The following is an 18,916-nucleotide window of genomic DNA, read 5'->3' as shown; positions in this document are numbered from 1 at the left end:
AAAATAGTTTCTCTTTTTAGCCTTCTGTTCTCTAGTGGGCTTTTTTCTATGCAATATATAAGAACTCATTTCTGCAGAGTGCTCATGAAGAACCCATTTCTCCCCAGACACTGTGATATGTGATGGCCATTATACTTGAAGTCAGCCCCATTACTGAGGAACATTATTTGACACAGCGAACAAAAGAAGCCGAAAGCTTCTTGTGCCAAAATTTCTCTGAAATTCTTCCGTGTTTGAATAGGGAGCTGTTGGTAAAGACCAGGCAAAATTTTCCTTGAAGCTGTTTATTCCAAAGAATACATCAAAATGACAAATAGAAACAATTAATATATGCCACAGGATTCAGACTTCTGCATCACACCACCTACTACATCTGCAAAACTGTTTTGTACCTGGACTCAAGCTTAGGTTTGTCATTTTCTTAGCCTGAAGGTATTTCCACCAGAATATGTGTAGTGATTTTTTTCTTTCACTACATCTTGTTGGGATATCTTTTTATGTTATGTCTCCTTATTTTTTCCATATAATCCAGGTATCTGAAATTACAACAATAACATAACTGGATTAATTTCCCCCAACTTTTTTAAAATAGGAAAACTTAACAAGCGACTTAATATTATCACAAACTTGCTTTTTTTTTCATTAAATTTTTTATTTGAGTGTGGTTGATGCACAATGTTACATTAGTTTCAGGTGTACAACATAATGATTGGACTTCTTTCGACTTCTTTATACTTTATGCTATATGCTCGCCACAAGTGTAGCCATGCTATTATAATATCATTGACTACATTCCTCATGCTGTGCTTTTATTCCCATGACTTATTCATTCCATAACTGGGAGCCTCTATCTCCCACTCCTCTTCATTCATTTTGCCCACATCCCCAACCCCTTCCCTCTGGCAACCATCAGTTTGTTCTTTGTGTTTACAGGTATGATTCTGCTTTTTGATAAACTTGTTCTTTATAAGTTCATTTGGGTTTACAAGTTTCTGCTCTTCTTCAGTGAGGAATTGCCATTAGTTAGTGTCTCTTATGTGTACACAAGGTGAATTGCAGACATGGTCCTGGGCACTTGAAGTTTCCAACTTTCAAAACCTGTTGGGTTAAGATGGAGAGCCAAGTCTGAAACTGGTCATGAAGTAAACCTTCATTTTGCCCAAGGTAATGTCCTGATGAAGACAACATCATAAACTATAATAACACACACTTACACGTGGCCTGAGGAGCTTCCCTCCAAGGAGGGAAGCAGAGAAAATTGAGCAAAGACAAAGTAATCTATTTCCTATTTCTTTCTATCCACAAAGCTCTCTTCCTGGTAAATTTTGTTTCAAATTCTTGGGTTGTTCTTATTTCTAAATGAGAAAGGGAGCCAATCCTTGTATTAAATAGAGTTGGACTTTCAGTAGTTTGGTGTTTTTTATTTTGTTTTGTGTTTTGCTTTTTGTTTTTGTTTTTGTAAATGCCATGTTAATCTTTTCCAGCACTGCTGGATGTTAGGTTGTTAGGTCAGGGACGTGGAAAGCCATTTAAAGGAAATACTATGCCTTAGTGCACTTAGGATTTTCCTACATGAATGCCATTTCCTGGTATTCTCTTCCCTTGTGGTCAGAAAGTTCTTCAGGTGTCTTTAGGTTTACAGAACCGTTTTGCGTGCGTGGTGGCTTAGAAGATTAGGGGAAACTAGCAGTTTGAGTCAAAGCCTGAGTGACTCTGTAGATGATACTGTTTAGCAGTACTTAAAAAAGATGCACTTTATTGGGTAGGAAAAAAACAGCCCAAGTCATGACTTTATAGTGAAAAGCATAGGAGATGACTCTTGAAAGAACAGGAGTGTTTTTAGAAGTGATGCTGACAGGGAGTAAGAGTTTTAAGGGTAAACTGGAGGCAGATGAGAATAAACTGTGAAGTAAAAAACATAAACATCTTGGGTAAACTTTCTAAGCCGGAAATAGAAAACCAGAGAGTTGTTTTTCCCCCTGAGCAGATTTCAGGCATCTTTTCATCCACTGATGTTCACTTTCTTCTTTTTCCATGTGAAATACATGGAAGAGTGTAAGCATGTAGAGGTGATAGATTATACTGATGGAAAGTACAGCACAGAGCAGTGATTCTGAAAGAGTGGCTCCTGGACCAGCAGTATCAGCATCACCTGGGAACTTGTTAGGAATACAACTTCTCAGGCCCTACTCCAGACCCACTGAAGTAGCAATGCTGTGCGGTATGGCCACTGATCTGTGCTTTGACAGAAGCTCTCCAGGTGAATCTAATGCATATCAGTGTTTGAGAACCACTGGTATAATGATTAAAAGTATATGTGGAGCCACATGGCTGCATTTCTTAGGGCACTTCTTTTTGTTGTTGTTTGTTTTTTGTTCTTTTTGTTTCCCATCTGTAAAATGGAAACAGTACCAAGCTCAGTGTGGTAATGCAGACTAAAAGAGCTAACCTGTGTCAAATCCTTAGGACAATGCCTGGCTGCTGTGAGTGCTATATAAATGTTTAGATGATAATGATGATGTTATTAATATTAATAAAAATAATATTCTTTATAGGTGTTATTTTCATTGTTATTCATAGGCTACATTTCACAATTTATAACAAGGCTTTGTGTTTACCAGCTCTTCTTTCCTAATATCTTAGAGTTATTTTCCACGGCTCCAGGCAGTATTTCTCAGCATGTGCTCTGTGGACCATTTGCAACAGAAATCACCTGTGGTGCTTATTAAAATGCAGATTCTCAAGTTCTACCCAGACCCACAGTGATATTCAGAATTCTCTAGTGATACTTCTACACCCAGAAATTTCAAAACTACTGCCCTTGGAGAACAAAGACTATGATTTTCATTTTGCAAATGGGCACATGAGGCACAGGGATTGCATATGCTTAGGGAAATCCGGAATCTCAGTGATTCTTAAGTGAATGTAATTTGTACATATATATAAATACCCCTGTGTCACCTCAAAATTAAGAATGAAGTTATATAAATATATATTGATACCATGTAGGAGCTTGACTGTAATAGAACAATGCATACAAGACTGGAATAAGAACTGGATTTCTGAATTTGTGTCATATTGACAGACTGTGCTGTCCCTTTGCAGTTCTATTTGCTTTATCAGGAATCTGGGGTTATGCCACTTTGTTTACTGAGATCCATCATCATTTAATCTAAAAATAACAGTTACCTTGTAAATCTAGAGCGATTTAGAACGATGAGTTCTTGGAAGATATACCTGGGCCAATATCTGTTACTCAGCTTCAATTGTTCCAGTTGTGGATATATCTTACACATCACTCTTAGGGTTCAGATGAAGCAAAAGGGCTCAGAGAGGTTGAGGAAATTGTCAAAAGTCATGTGACTGGATGATGGCAGAGCCAAGAGTAGATTTTGGTCTCCCCACTGCCAATTCAGTGTCCTTTCACCATATCCCACTGTCCTAATCCTTGCTGATTTAAATGATTTAAAGCAGCACTTAAATTTTTTTAAAAGATATTATTTATTTATTTGACACACAGAGAGACAACCAGCGAGAGAGGGAACACAAGCAGGGGGAGTGGGAGAGGAAGAAGCAGGCTCCCAGCAGAGCAGGGAGCCAGATGCGGTGCAGGGAGCCCGATGCGGGGCTCAATCCCAGGACCCTGGGATCACGCCCTGAGCCAAAGGCGGATGCTTAACAACTGAGCCACCCAGGTGCCCCAGCAGCACTTAAATTTTTTAAATAACTCTACCTAAACTGCTCACATAAAATCTGGTCTCAGCAGTTTTTTACCTCCTTTAATTTCTTTTTCTTAAAGATATGCAAACATCACACACACTCACATACACACAAAAGATATTCAGACATCACATCTTTTTATAATATTGATAAATCAGTCATATGACAACTAATAACTCATGACTCCATTGCAGATTGCTTTTTCATCAGTGCACATTTCACTATTTTCAGGCAATTACATTGACTTCTCAGGCTGTGATGAAAAAGCTTTGGGCCTTTTCGCAGAGGGGTGATGGGTCTTGTATGCATTGTTCTGTTACGGTCAAGCTCCTACATGGTATCAATATGACAACTTCATTCTTAATTTTGAGGTAACACAGGGGGTATTTATCTATATGTACAAATTACATTCACTTAATTGGTGGTGGGGGTGGGTGTTATTCATGCCAGAATCACTTGATTATTTTATAAAATGATTTTTTTCTCAATTGTTTGTACTTGTTATATATGAACTTCAGGTTCTTGAAGTTATTTTCTTCCAGCCCTCTTTCCTGTTAGGAATGGAATATTTGTAGTCTTAGTGTACCCATATACTACTCCATCTAACTGAGGTAAGTTTCTTTCCTTCTTACCTTTAGCTAGTTCATTACTATCTACCACCTAGTTAACTGCTCCTCATTCTTGAAGTCTCAGCTCAATTGTTACCTTTTCATAGAAGTTTTTTTTTCTTCGTCTCTTTATATAAGAAGGTCCCTACCCCCAAACCCTGCAGTTCTTATCACTTTACAGTGTTTATTTTTTCATGGCAGTTACCACTATATTTAAGTTTTTAGTTTGTTTGCTCTTTTATCATCTCTCTCTCTACACACCTGATTGTAAGATCCATGTGTCTATTGTGCAGAAGATGTGTTTAGTTTGCACCAGTAGCAAGCCTAATGCCTGATACTTAATAGAGGCTCAATCAACATCTGTTGAATGAATGATATGTCTTTGTGAGTTGGTGTGGAATTTTGTAATTTGTTTAGAGGTGTATGAATATGTGTTAAATCTCAGTCTCTTATAAAAACCTCTTTTGGATTATTTCCTTTACTGATGGACACTGACATTGACAAAGGGTTGTCTACTACTCAGTTACCTTGACTCCAGACTTATTAAATGGACCAGGCCTCCTAGAGCATTCGGACCATGGTACCTTATCCTGTGTGTACCTAGGCTTTTTAGAACATTCAAGACCACAATGTACTATCTTCTTGAGCTTGTATTCTATGGAAGCCTCTGGTCACAGGTGGTTATTGAGCACGGGAAATGTGGCTAGTGTGAAATGCCATGTGTTGTGGGTGTAAAATATACATTGGATTTTGAATTTTTAGTATAAAAATGTAAAATATCTCACTAACAATTGTTATATTGTTTACTTATTGAAATATTATTTTGTATATATTGGACTAAATAAGATATATTACTAAAATTAATTTTACTTTTTTCTTTTTACTTTTTAAATATGCTACTGGAACATTTAAGATTATATATATGACTCACATTTGTGACTCACATTATATTTCTATTTTTGGCAGTGCTGTTCTAGACCCAACTAGTCTACCTCAGTTATATGGCAGTATAGACTGAAGGTGAGCCACTGAAGGGAATGCTAAAATTGCAAAAGCCTCTCACATAGATTCACCCGGAGAGCTTTTCTTGATAGATGTTAGCTAGGGAAGGCCTGGCACCTCTGGAGGGTGACTTAGGTTACATTCAGTACTCCTTCAGTGTTAAGTCATGAAGACCAGATATAATTTGTGTCCTTAAAACCAGAAACTTTAAATGTCTTGCCAGTGATCATAAATCTTGCTTAGAAGAATGCTTATACCAGAACCCAAATCTTTTAATTATGCTCAGTCATTGAATTACTTCTAGAGGGGCCTACTAAAAAAATTATATCCTCTTTTTTTAAATGCCACACTGAAAAATTTTAAAGAACTGTTAATAAATTGTATATGTTTTCTAAGAACATCAATTAATGAGGAAATTACATTTCAGTCCTTAGTGTGGTTATATAGATTGAAAATCATACTGTATACTCTGATAAATTAAACAAACAGAAACTCCTTCTGTTATTACTGCCACATATGCTACCGTAAAGCATTAAACTGGGATGACATTTATTTAGCAAAGGAGTATACACTGTAAAGCAAAAATTAAACAAAAAGTCAGATATGAGCATGAAATCTACTTGTAAATAAGTATAAATCTAGTAACCATTCTTTGCATAGGTATAAAAATTCACTTGGAGACCATGTCTGTAGTTTGGAAAACTCATTACTATGTCTCATTCCAAAAGTCCTTGTCACTGACATATCAGGCAGACTTTTCTTCTTAGATAAGGATATGCATTTTTAAATATTAGCTTCATCATCACGATCTTCTGGTTTATTCATTAATTTAGCTAATATTTATTGAGAACCTACTATGTACCAGGCAGTTCTGTGTGTTCTAGGTGCTCAAGATACTACAGTGACCAATACAGACAATCTTTTTCTCTTTGGAGCTTACGTTTCAGTGCTCAGGTATTTTCTCAATAGGGAGAATGAAATGAAATGATAAAGTAAATCTAAGCAGTGCTGTCTCAGAATGCCACCAGTGACATTTTTGTTGGTTAGGAACTGAAGTGAATTTGGGATTATTTGTATCTTTCTGGAGGAATTTGAAAACGGAGGTGCCTATGGAAAGTGGAGACACATAAAATACTACATATCAAGTAGTAATTAGTATTTTCAGAATAACAGAAGACATCCTTAAAGTTTCAAATAAAACAATTAGACTCTGTTAAGGGATGTCCCCATAATTGGGGTGGGGACTTGGCATATTATGCAGCTTATAATTATTATTTTACATATTATTACTCTATATCTCTTCTTCCTTCTGCTGGGGTATCCCAACCTATAGATAACTGGATGTCTTAGTTCTCATATCCATTAACTCTAGAAACTCCCAATCAGAATGACTTCCCTCCTCACGCAACACAAACTCAGTACTCATTCTCATTCTCTCACATCTGAGTCCTGTCCCTTGCACATGTCTCTCCCTTCACCTATTGACTTGCATACACTTTCACAGGTTCCCCTACATCCTGTCCCCCTTTCAGGCAGAGGTTCCTTAAATATAGCATTTTTCCCCCCTTGAAGCTCAGCCGGTAGATGTCTCCATTACTCCCTCATAGCTAAGACCTTGGCAAGTAGGTTTTAATCATTTCTTTAATCGACAATAAAGAGGAGGATTTGATAATTTGCCTAAAATGAGCAGATGCTCGGGAGGACACGTCTCCATCCTACGTCCCTCCCCTTCGATTTAAGTCAGAAATGAAAACTCCTTTCTCCCTCTTTTCCAGGCAAAAGAAAAGGCTGATTTAACATGCATGCAAGACGCCAATACCCTCCTCCTCAGTACGTCCAAGTTTCCTTCGCTCTGAGCCACAAACGCTCTGCTTCTCCCTTCACTCCCACCCACCCCACCCCCACCCCCACTCCCTCAGGTTTCCGAGTCATCAGGGAACGCGAGCGGGTGAAAAGACTCCGTGCTGCTGCACTCCGAGCCACCGCCTCCTCCGCCTCCTCCGTGCCGCCCGGGGTTCAGCACTGGACAGCTCCCGCCCCAGCCCAACAAATGGCAGTCGGCTGATTGACAGAGGAGCTGACCAAACAGTGAACAAGACGGCTTGAAGCCTCCCCTCAAGGGTTTGGTTGAGGCCAAGCTGCCTCTTTAAACCGGCTTTCCTCCAGAGCAGGGGGAGAAAGGAGTGTGGTTTGTGGCCAAACCCGAGGGCGCCAATTAACCAGTTGCCTGGTCGTATAAACTCCAGAGAGACAAACGTCTTAAAAGAAATCTTCGCTCTTTGGGACTCAGTCCTGCGCTCGCGGTGCGGATCTGTGTGCGCGCACTCCGCCCCTCCGGGCGAAGCGAAAGAGGAGGAGCCAGAGCCGGGAGGCGGGAACGACCTGCCACGGGTGAGATGATGGAGCAGTGTCTTTGGCGGCCGCGGCGGCAGCAGCAGCAGCAGCTCTTGAACACACCTCAATGAGAGCGACGGTGGAAGCTGCTGAGCAGAAAGATGTAAGCAAGCTAACTATAGCCGCCGGGAGCGAGAGGGGATGTAACTTGTTCGGCTCAAGGCTGTGAGGTGCGTAATCCCGAGTCGACCCATTATGGAGCGGGTGCAGCCAGCGTTGCCACAGGTGCTTTGATTCCCTGTGATGGTAGCTTAACCAGCCGACCAATTCTGAAACATTCTTAAAGTCCTTTTCGACTGGGTGCCATCTAGAGAAGGGGGCCGATTCCTAGTAAAAGTCTTACTGTTGATAAATTGACGACCAAATTTTAAAAAGTGTCTCCCGTTACCTCCTTTCCTCTCTGCGAAGTAGATGGGAGCCATGGCTTATCCCCTACTCTTCTGCCTCCTGCTCGTTCTTCTGGGATTGGGAACTATTAGCACCAGCCGCGACCCTCCGGGACGGCTGGATTCCCCTCGAGAGAGAACCCTGAGGCTGAAGCAGCACGCCCAGCAGCCGGCTCGAGCCTCTGCCTCGGACCCCTCGGCTCCCTGGAGCCGCTCCACCGACGGCACCATCTTGGCGCAGAAACTCGCCGAGGAGGTGCCCATGGACGTGGCCTCTTACCTCTACACCGGGGACTCCCACCAGCTGAAGCGAGCCAACTGCTCCGGCCGCTACGAGTTGGCGGGCCTCCCGGCGAAGTCGTCAGCCCTAGCCAGTTCCCATCCCTCCTTGCACAGGGCGCTGGACACGCTGTCACACGCCACGAACTTCCTCAACTTGATGCTGCAGAGCAATAAGTCGCGGGAGCAGAACTTGCAGGACGACCTGGAGTGGTACCAGGCACTGGTGCGGAGTCTCCTGGAGGGCGAGCCCAGCATTTCCCGGGCAGCCATCACCTTCAGCACCCAGTCGCTGCCCGCGCTGGGCCTGCAGGTCTTCCTCCAGGCCACTCGCGAAGAGTCGCATCCTGTCCTCCTCAGCACACCATCTGGCCAACGCCACGCTGGAGACCGAGTGGTTCCACGGCCTGCGGCGCAAGTGGAGGACCCACTTACACCGCCGCGGCTCTAATCAGGGGCCCCGGAGCCTGGGCCACAGCTGGCGGCGCAGGGACGGGCTTGGCGGGGACAAGAGCCACGTCAAGTGGTCTCCGCCTTATCTGGAGTGTGAGAAAGGGAGTTACAAGCCTGGGTGGCTGGTCACTCTCTCTGCCGCTTTCTATGGGTTGCAGCCTAACTTGGTCCCGGAATTCAGGTAGGGAGTGGGAAAAAGGCAAGCAAAGCCTTCCTTCCGGTTTCACATTGGGGAAGGAACACTTGGCTGTGACACTTAACGCCTCCCACCCTCACAGCAGAGACCCAGGCTGAGGGACACCTTTCTCGGGCGCCGGCGCTTAGGGACAAGAAGCGCCCTACGTTTGTCAGCTCAGTGAAATCTCCTCTCAGATCAGTTTCCCTGCAAGGGGCAGGGAGCTGGGGAGCATTTGGCAGAGTTGAAAGAAATCTCTGATGCCCTAAGCTTCTTTTCACCCCCCCAGGAGAGCAGGGAGGGGAGTTCCCTGTCTGGGGGTGAATCGAGGGAAGCTGGAGAGCTTGGGGTGTGCCCGCCAGGCACAGAGTGGCCCGCACTGCATGAAAGAAAAGGGAGCAAGAGGAAGACCTAGTTCCTCCTTTCTGCCACTTAGGAGTAGCCTCTGCCTGCTTCCTATGTGTGTAGTTCGGGACACCAGTCGGCTGTTAGTCAGTTACCAGAGGGGGTATGATTAAGACAGTGCATCCCCTCTGCCGTTCTATCCCCTCAGCAGTGAGTCAGTCTCAGCAGCAGAGCTGTTTTCAGGATCCAGACTTTGCAGTTTGGTCAATGTGTTCCTTTACCCATCTCCCTCTTCCCCCCAGTCTCTTCCTTCCCCTCTTCCTCCTTTTCTCTGTGTCAGGCATACCTGAGGGTTCTCCAGTCCTTCCCCTACTCACACACTTTATAAATGAACCTGATGGAGTTATCTTAGCGAGGAAGGGATTAATTCTGACTGAATTCAACTCAGGGAGCTTGTTGGAAATTTAATCACAGTTCTTCTGTATTTCCTGTCTAAAGGTATAGCATTTGTGGGGAGATGAAGAATTTGCAAATTAGCAAAGGTAACTTCTGTCCTGGGAAATGCCTGACCTTTTGGAAATAGATCTAAGAAATAGCACTTAAGACTGGATGTGAGGAAGGAACAGAAAGGGAAGAATAGAAACTCCAAAGACAGCCTGGGAGAGGGCCACATATTGACTGGGATCCTCCTCAATTTCCATGATGGGAGGCGCTAGCAAAAAAGTCTTGGAGGTTGATGTTGCTTCTGTACTTTTTGGGAACTTAGGCAAAAGTGAGAAACCTGTCTGTGTGTGTGTGTGTGTGTGTGTGTGTGTGTGTACCTTAATGCTCTGTTTGCTACAACAAGATCAGGGTGCCGAGCTGGTAAAAGATGCCAGGCTGATTACTGGGGGGCGGGTGGTAAAAGGGGAAATCAGAAAGCTTGTCTTGGCACTGTCATTTACAGCTGGATGACACCCAGTAAGTTGCTTAACCTCTCTGGGCCTCAGCTACTTATCTACCAAGTGAGGGAGCTGAACTAGATGGTCTCCAGGGAGCCATCTAGTTATAAATTCTGTAGCTTTTAATACCAGCAACACTTGAGAAGGCATATACAAAAAAATAACCCCTTTCTCTGATTCTGTATGACTATATTAAGTGTGTGTGTGTGTGTGTGTGTGTGTGTGTGTGCGCGTGCGCGCGTTTCTATCTTTCAAAGACCTTGTCTTAAACCAGAGTAACTCTTTCCTACTTTCCGGATAATCTCATTCCCTCATGTGATTTCTGCAGGATCCTGTTAGTAAGAGCTGAGCCCAGCTTTGAGTCTTTGCCATATTGTTTGCTCAGAAGAGGAAAGATCAGCAGATGCCATTCACTGCCAGAAAATTGTTTGTAGCCTTCGGATAAGACTTTTTAGGGAGACCCGGTTGCCAGGAACTCTGTGTGTGTGTGTGTGTGTGTGTGTGTGTGTGTGTGTGTGTGTGTGTCTCTGTCTGTCTGTCTGTCTATCATCTATCTACATATCTATAACATTTACTTCCTGTCAGATTCTGTGGTAACTGCTTTGCATGCATTATCTTGCTTAATGTTCACAACCCTATGAGTTAGGTTTTATTAGTTTCCTATTTTACAGAAGAGGAACCTGAAGCAGGGAGAGGTTAAGCTTTTTTCCTGAGATCCTACAGCAGGTAAGTGGTAGAGCCAGGATTTGAGCCCACTTCCTACTTTTAACCACTATGCTGAACTCAGTTTTATGAAGGTGTTCTAAGAATGCTGCAGACAGTATAGCTGCTGCATAAAAATATATGTATTTTTAAGGGTCAGATGTGGGACCAGGGAGGAGAACCATTCCTTTTCAGAATAATTTCTCCTAAGTCTAAGAAAGCCTGAGTCACCTAAATAAACTCAGTGCCTTCTGCCAGCCAAGAAGAAAGGCCAAGGACACAAAGGGTCTGAGATTGTGAGGGCTTACACACCCCCTACCTATTTTTTGGACTACATTCAGAAAGTAGTTTGTTTCCTCTGGCTGAGTTTCTTTAAGTGCTTTCACAGTCGTCAATGGTGTTCTTTAGCCAAGGCACGAAGCCAGGCCATTTAGTATTTGGCTCTCTGCGAAGCTGGTTCGTCCTAGCAGTAGGTATGGAGAGAGAATAAGTGCACTCCTGTGAGTGCCTTTGTCCCATGTCCCATGCCCCTCAAATGCGGTACTGAGAATTTGCACAGATGTTAATTACAGGAACTGGAAGAAATCTTAAAGAGATTACATGGTTCCTCCTGTTGTTTCATAGGTCAAGAGACAGAACTGAAAAGGTGAAGTGACTTGTCCAAATCACAAATCAATTTTATAGTAATGACAAAAGCAGGATCCAGGCCTTCTATCTCTGGTTCACACTTTGCCTGATACGGATAGACCTAAATCATATTTCTGTGGTTCTCTTAACCTTTGCATACAGTGCATGTTGGGGAACAGAGTTTACTGTTCATCACATTTTAGGACAAAAAAATCAGCTTGTAGAACACAGCTGTTGAATTTAAAAAAACTATATTATTTCACACATTTGAGATAATGTTTAAATGGATCTTTCCTGTCTCTTCATACTCATATAAGGCAAAAGTTTTGTTGTTGTTGTTGGTTGTGGTGGTGTTTTATAATCGAAGATATACATTCCAAAATTCTGTAATATAGTTGAATAATACTGTACAGGCACGGTACAGGGCAAACCTCAAATGAATTTTTGGGAAACCCAAAATTAAGAGCTCTAAAACCAAATTAAGAGCTCTACATATGATTTTAAATGTATTTTGAACCTCCACAATGTTATTTGCAAAAAGCCTTATCTGTAATGAAAAAATCCGTTGATAATAATTTTCTTATGGAAGAGAAAAGGAGGAAAAACTGTAGTTAAAATTTTCATTTAAGGGGCGCCTGGGTGGCACAGCGGTTAAGCATCTGCCTTCGGCTCAGGGCGTGATCCCGGTGTTGTGGGATCGAGCCCCACATCAGGCTCCTCCACTGGGAGCCTGCTTCTTCCTCTCCCACTCCCCCTGCTTGTGTTCCCTCTCTCGCTGGCTGTCTCTATCTCTGTCGAATAAATAAAATAAAATCTTTAAAAAAAAATTTTCATTTAAGATCAGTTAGTATTTTCTCAGGTCTTGCTTATAAGATTCAAGCATTTAAATTATATTTTATTTTTAGAGAAAGTAAATCCCAAACATGAAATCCAAAAGTAACAGGAGAACACGGTTAACCGCCTTCTCATACTAATGTTTATCATTGTAAAACACCTCTCAGAGTAAATTTTATTCCCCTTGGTTTCCAAATGACACAAATATCTTAAATTTCAAAGCCTTGTTTAAGACTCACATTGGGGGGTGGCTGGGTGGCTCAGTCCATTGAGCCTCCCCACTCTTGCTTTCGCTCAGGTCATGATGTCAGGGTCATGGGTTTGAGCCTTGTGTTGGGCTCTGCGCTCAGGAGTCTGCTTGACTCTCCCTCTGCTCCTTCCCCCCCAAATAATAAACAAATCTTTTTTAAAAAGACTGGGAAGAGAAATTGATTACTCATTTTTCCCCCCAAAAAAGGGCGTTAGTTGCTCTAACCAAATGTCTCTTAGGTCTTTTGTTATATAGTATAAACATTTTAGCTCTCATCTTCTAACTCAGCAAAAGAGAGAGTAATAATTTAAGGTGTACACTCAGTTTATATTTATTGCATTGGGTTTGCAATGTCCTTGTAGAGTTTTCCTTTAAGTTAAGTCCTTGGGTTTTGCATAGTTATTTTTCTTTGTGGAACTTAATGTGATATGGAGTTGGATCCCATTCTGCTGAAATCATACATATCTTCCTGGCTGGTACTGTTCAGTGCTTAGGATGGATATAAGGTACTTAAGTGCTGAATTTAAATTAAGGTAAAGGAACCTTTGGGAACTAATTATTTTTTGATGAGTTAAAAGGGATGTAGGAATTCATTTGGTTTCTTTCATCTTCTCAATTTGCAATGGAGGAAACAAGACCCAAAAGGCTAAAGGAACTTGCTAGAGTGGCACAGCTCTTTTGTGGTAGGTTAGAATTATGGAAACCCACATATATTGAGCACCTACTGTATGTCAGATGCTTTATATACACCACTGCATCTAATTCTTCGTACTCTCAGGTAGTGACACCTTCAGAAAAGTTAAGCAACCTGACCAACACAGCTAGTAACACAGCTAGTAAATCAGGGAGCCCAAATCAAATTTAGATCTATCCTGCTGTGAAGCTTCTATTGTCTTTCTACTACCCTATGCTGCTATCTCTTGATTGCCAACTTTGTTTTCACCTTGTTATTAAAAACATATAGTAATGACTTGAAATAATATATTTGGCCCAAATAAGTCATATACGCTTATTATTTTTACGCCAATCATACAACCAAGTATGTTGTGTAGTAGGAAGAATATTAGACTTCACAGAACTTTGCCACAAGTCCCAGTTTTGTATCTGACTGGCTGTATTTCCTGTCTGGAAATCAGCTTCTGCATAACTAAAATGTGGGACTGGACTTGATGCTATCCAAATACCTTTATAATCATTTGTTCTACACATTCTTAATTGGTCTATCCAAATTGTCAACAAGAAGGTTTTGGAAACAGGGCTGATACACATAAGTGCAGTACCTTGTGGAAATATTGCTGGGGAAGTCACATGCAGAGGAAGAGGAAACCATATGAATGTCAGTTAAAAAAAAAAAGCAATAGGGCAATGAAGGGAAGATCACAATAGTGTGGAAACCCCCTTTTAGAAACTAATGCAACAAACATCGATGTCACTGATTTGCTGACTCCTGAGGGGTCACTTCACTCTCTCTCCTTCATCTCCACCTCCACAGTGATTCTGGAGCAGATCTCTGCTTTGAACAGAAGAGGGCACTTCACAGTATAAGGGAAATAACCATCCTGCTCCAAGCTAAACATATCCTATGTCTCTCTTATGGGTAATCATAGTGGTGAAGAGGTTACCTCTAGAAACAGCACAGAGAAGCTTACCCGGGTTATGGATCAAAGAGGTTTTAGATGAACTTCTGCTACTGAGGTTTTTGAGTCTCAATTATTTCATCGGTAAGCTGTGAATAGTAAAGTACATCTCCTTTGAGATTCTGTAATGACTAAATGAAGAATTGTGATCACACGGAAAGTTCAGTAAGTATTTTGTATTGTAGTGTCTGGCTTCCCAAACACTTACCTGAGATATAAACTTCTTAGTTTAGCTGAATTAAAGTCATGTGATTAATAATAGTTCGTAATTTTTATGATGGTTTTGTTTCATCCCTAATTAGTGTGAAGATTTGTAACGACAGTGGGTCAGGGTGGAAACATGGGTCCTGGAGACAGAAGATGTTGGCACCAGCTGGACCGTATCTTTGACTCATGGTGTTACCATGGGCAGTGGTTGCCTTTCTAATCCTCGGTTTCATTATCTGTAAATTGAGGGGGTTGGTCTAGGTGACCTGTAGGGCTCCTTATAACCCTAAAAGTCTATGATTATGTACCTAATTAAACATCTTACTTTAACTTTTGAACTTTTATTTGATTATAATGCTGAAAACAGTTAATATATTTTTATTTAAATGCAGATCACGTTCATATATGTTCAATGTATGTTTTTATCATAGTCATTTGTTCATAGAATATTTAGAGAAAACCCTCTTGATGTATACTCAGTTCAGTATATATGCTAGTGGAAGTGAAACCACCGTTTCTTTTTCTCTCTCTTTTTGTTTGGGGGGGGAATGCCATTTCAAAATAAGAATAAGCATGATCTGATGTTCCAGATCTTGAAAGATCCCCTGATTGTACTTAGAGGCAACATGAAGCTATTTTGCAGATTTCTAAATCAGGGGCATCAGTAGACCTGTGTAACTTCCTCAAGATAACCAATGTTACCTACTCTACCTACTCTCAGCAATAACCCATTTTCAATTTACTTCTATAGTTGGCTAATTTTAAAATTTAAAAAAAGGGCTATTTACTGTGGTGTAGCAGTGGCACAGCATTACTTGCCATCTTGTAGAATATGCATTTGGAAGCAGAAACGGGATTTCTGAGACTGCTAAATAAATAACAAGAGCGTATGCCTGCCCTCTGGAGAGGGACCTGATGCCCTCACTAGACTGATTTTATAGCCTGAACTGCTAGATAAGTCAAATTTTACTTTCAATTTCAGAAAGGCAGCAGTTTGTTGTCCACTGTTCAGGGTTTTATGGCTACCCTTTTCCAACACGCACTGTGTTTTATGATTATATTGTAACATATTGTGATGCCAAGAAGTATGTTGTTGACGTTAGTTTGCACTTTGTTGGTACTGAAGCATTAGGGCCTTGTTTGTTTTCTCTCTTCAGTTCTGGATTGGTATTTGCAGGGTTATTTTAGCAGAATTACCAAAACAGTACACTGGGATTTTGATAACTCCAGCAGCTTGATGGCCACTATGCACAACCAGGCAGCACACTGGTACCGAGGCTATGCTTGGAGAGTTTGCAGCCAACAGTGTTATTAAGCTCTTGTCCACAGCTTTGGCATATGCACTGGGGTGGGTGGGGGGGTTGGGGAGCTTGTTCTGCTAGTCTTTTAGCCTTATTTGCTTTTCAGCTTTTAGTAAAAAAAAAAAAATACACCTAAAACTTTCCTATGTGTAATTTCTAGTTTCTCTGGGCACTTACTCATCCAACAAGTCTTTTTTCCTTCAGGGAAAAAAAAAAAAACAACTCTATAAAAATATTTAGGTGGATAGGTTGTTCTATGAAATATTTCTCAATTAAAGGTCTTTCTCAGGTTCCACCCCACCCTTTTCTACAATGCCAAGCTTAGTATAGGAGCCATGACAGCCTTTCTTTTTTGTATCAAAGGATAGTATAGTGTCTCAAAGCAATTCCAGGATATATCTAGTTTCATCACCTTCATTGTAGGTAGAATTTATAGAAAACACAGAATTAGCTTAAGTGGTCTGGCCCCGAGATCATTTTTTTCCCAAACAAATATCCTGTTACTTACCTTTCTGTCAAAGAAGGCAATCTCTTTCTCTCTTTACATGGTTAATTATTACTTCTAATTAACTGAAATCCAGTTAATTTTTACTCATTGTAATACCTGTTGTAACTTTTCCCCAGTTAAAAACTATAACTACAACAAGACAACATAGAACTTTTAAAAAATTCTGTCTAGTTAGCAAAGTACCCAGTGCACCTATAATTTAAAAGGAAACTTAGAATTACATAAGATATTGGTTTATTTCTTTAACCTATTTTTCTCACCATTTATGTGTTTTGCCCCATGGGTATGCCTTTTTACATTATTATGGAAGAACTTTCATAGTAAAAGGCCAAAGATTTATGTGATCTGAAAAGAGACCAGAGTATGGAAGAACTTTCATAGAATAATATGATACATGGCGTTTATCTGAGAAAGAGAAAAAGGTAATATAGTATAGAATAATGTATCTTATTAATTCTAAGATGCACTTTTCCCCCATTTTGATGTCTCTTAACTTGAGATCTGTCTTATGATTGAGAGCATGTCATTTTCAATTGGCATACATTTCCTTTTAATGGTATACAATATAATAATATCTTTTAATTAATGACATCTTATATTTGCTGAATTATGATATTAGGAAATGAGAAAATAAATTCTAAGATCTCTCCAACTATAAAGTTCTATTATTATCTGTAAGTTATCAAGATGTAGCAAAATATGCATATATGGAAACCCCCCTAGACATCACTGCTACATATGAATTAGATTGCTATTTGTGGTCATAATAATTTTGTTTAAAAAGACAAGCTATCCTAAAACATGGAATGACATTTCTTTTTTTTTTTTCTTAAGATTTTATTTCTCAGTAATTTCTACACCTAATGTGGGGCTCGAACTCACAACCCTGAGATCAAGAGTCACATGTTCTACCAGCTGAGCCAGCCAGGAGCCCCCACATTTCTTTTCAATGTATATGAAATATACACAATATTGGGCCAGACGTTGCAGAAACTTTTATTTCCAGATTGGGTGGGGTAAGGATTATCAAAATCTTTCCCACACCATCAGGTAAAGCATTTCACTCACTCTGCAGGAAAATGCCTAGGACAGTGAGAATAAAAGACCACTTACAGACCAAAAATAGGAAGAAATAGATCTTTCTTTTCTAAAGGGCTTAGTGCTTTCAGGGTGGAAATCAAAACTTCATGGTGTAGTCATGTAACCAGTTTTGGTTAAAGAGATTTAAATGGAATTGTGGAGGCGAATGTTTTTGCTTTTCTTCTAGTCAGCTGCCTGAGTGAAGAGTTTGTCTTTCCCTTATTTGATGCCTCAGACCACTGCGTAGAGCAGGGTTTCTCAACCTAGGCTTCATTGACATTTCAGGCCAGATGATCCTTTCTTGTGGGGGCCATCTTGTTTGTTTTAAGATGTTTAGCAGCACCTCTGGACTCCTACTAGATGCCAGTAGCAACCTCCTTGCCCACTGTAATAATCAAAAATGTCTATAAACATTGCCAAATATCACCTTGAGGGCAAAAATGCCTATGGTTGAAAGCTACTGGTGTAGAGAGAAGACATATAAATATGTTATTCTGGAGCTATTTATTTCAAGGGTTCTGTATGTATGTGTATATGTGTGTGTATGTTTGTATGAGTCTGTCAGATCATGTTTCTATTTATTCATTTGCTTGTTTGGCATATTAGATCATTTCATATGTAGAACCTAATATGAATGAGAACTGGAAAATTTTGGTGGATCAATAGAATATTAATTTATATTTATATGTCATCAGGGCTCAAAAAAGGAAACCTTGGAAACCTATTTGCAGAATTTGTTACTAGCATGTTTTTACTATTTCTATGGTTAAATGTTTTATACTTAAGGTTTCTCAATAAAGGATGCATTTTGAAAAGAAAATACGTGTGTGGGGGGAGTGGGGGCATTCTTTAAAGAAACAAGTTTTAGTCAATGTCCTGGGAAAGCTCCTTTTTGAAGAATTAGAATTTTAGAAGTCAAAAAGATTTTAGAGATCATATAATCCAATTTATTGTTACTTTTACAGGTGAGGAAATTGAGACCCAGGGAAGTGACCATCACTTGCACATATAGCTATGGCTGCAGTGAACGTACAGTTTAATCATAGGCACAAATAAAAACACCCTGAGTCATCAAATAAAGGTTAATTTATATTAATTATTCACTGATCTCAAACCTGGCTGATCACCTGAAAAGCCTGGTAATATGCTCCTAGGCCCTCCCCAGACCATGTGAATGAGATAATCTGAGGACAGGTTCAGAAGTCTATATTAAATACAAAGTCTTTATAATTCAGAAGCAATTGGTCTTTAAGCACAAACTTGGGAAAAAGCAAGCAGTGTTTAATAAGGTTGTAACACATATAATCCATTTCCTAAGATTTTAAGAAAAAAAATTAAAAATTGTAAATGCTTAGCACCTTCAGCTTTAGACACCCAAAAAATATGGCAATCCAATATTGTGAATGATCCTATTGGTAGGGATAGAATGAATAACAAGTTTTTATAAAGGCAGAGAGATCACAGGTA

At 40.4% G+C, this 18,916-nt stretch overlaps 1 long non-coding RNA gene across 1 annotated transcript in view; it reads right to left on the bottom strand.

Moving 5' to 3' along the window:
* Positions 1–664: 664 nt before the first annotated feature.
* Positions 665–18,916, bottom strand: part of LOC123791699 (uncharacterized) — a 40,182-nt gene continuing 21,930 nt past the window's right edge. Inside the window, exon 3 of the long non-coding RNA XR_015722497.1 lies at positions 665–1,098. This is a non-coding gene — a long non-coding RNA (uncharacterized LOC123791699). The remainder of the gene's footprint in view (positions 1,099–18,916) is intronic.

This window comes from Ursus americanus, chromosome 31 (assembly GCF_024610735.1).
Source record: "Ursus americanus isolate L20-20 chromosome 31, mUrsAme1.1.p, whole genome shotgun sequence".
Lineage (NCBI taxonomy): Eukaryota > Metazoa > Chordata > Mammalia > Carnivora > Ursidae > Ursus > Ursus americanus.
Note: the sequence above shows the minus strand (reverse complement) of the source record. Positions and strands in the feature narration are given on the sequence as shown.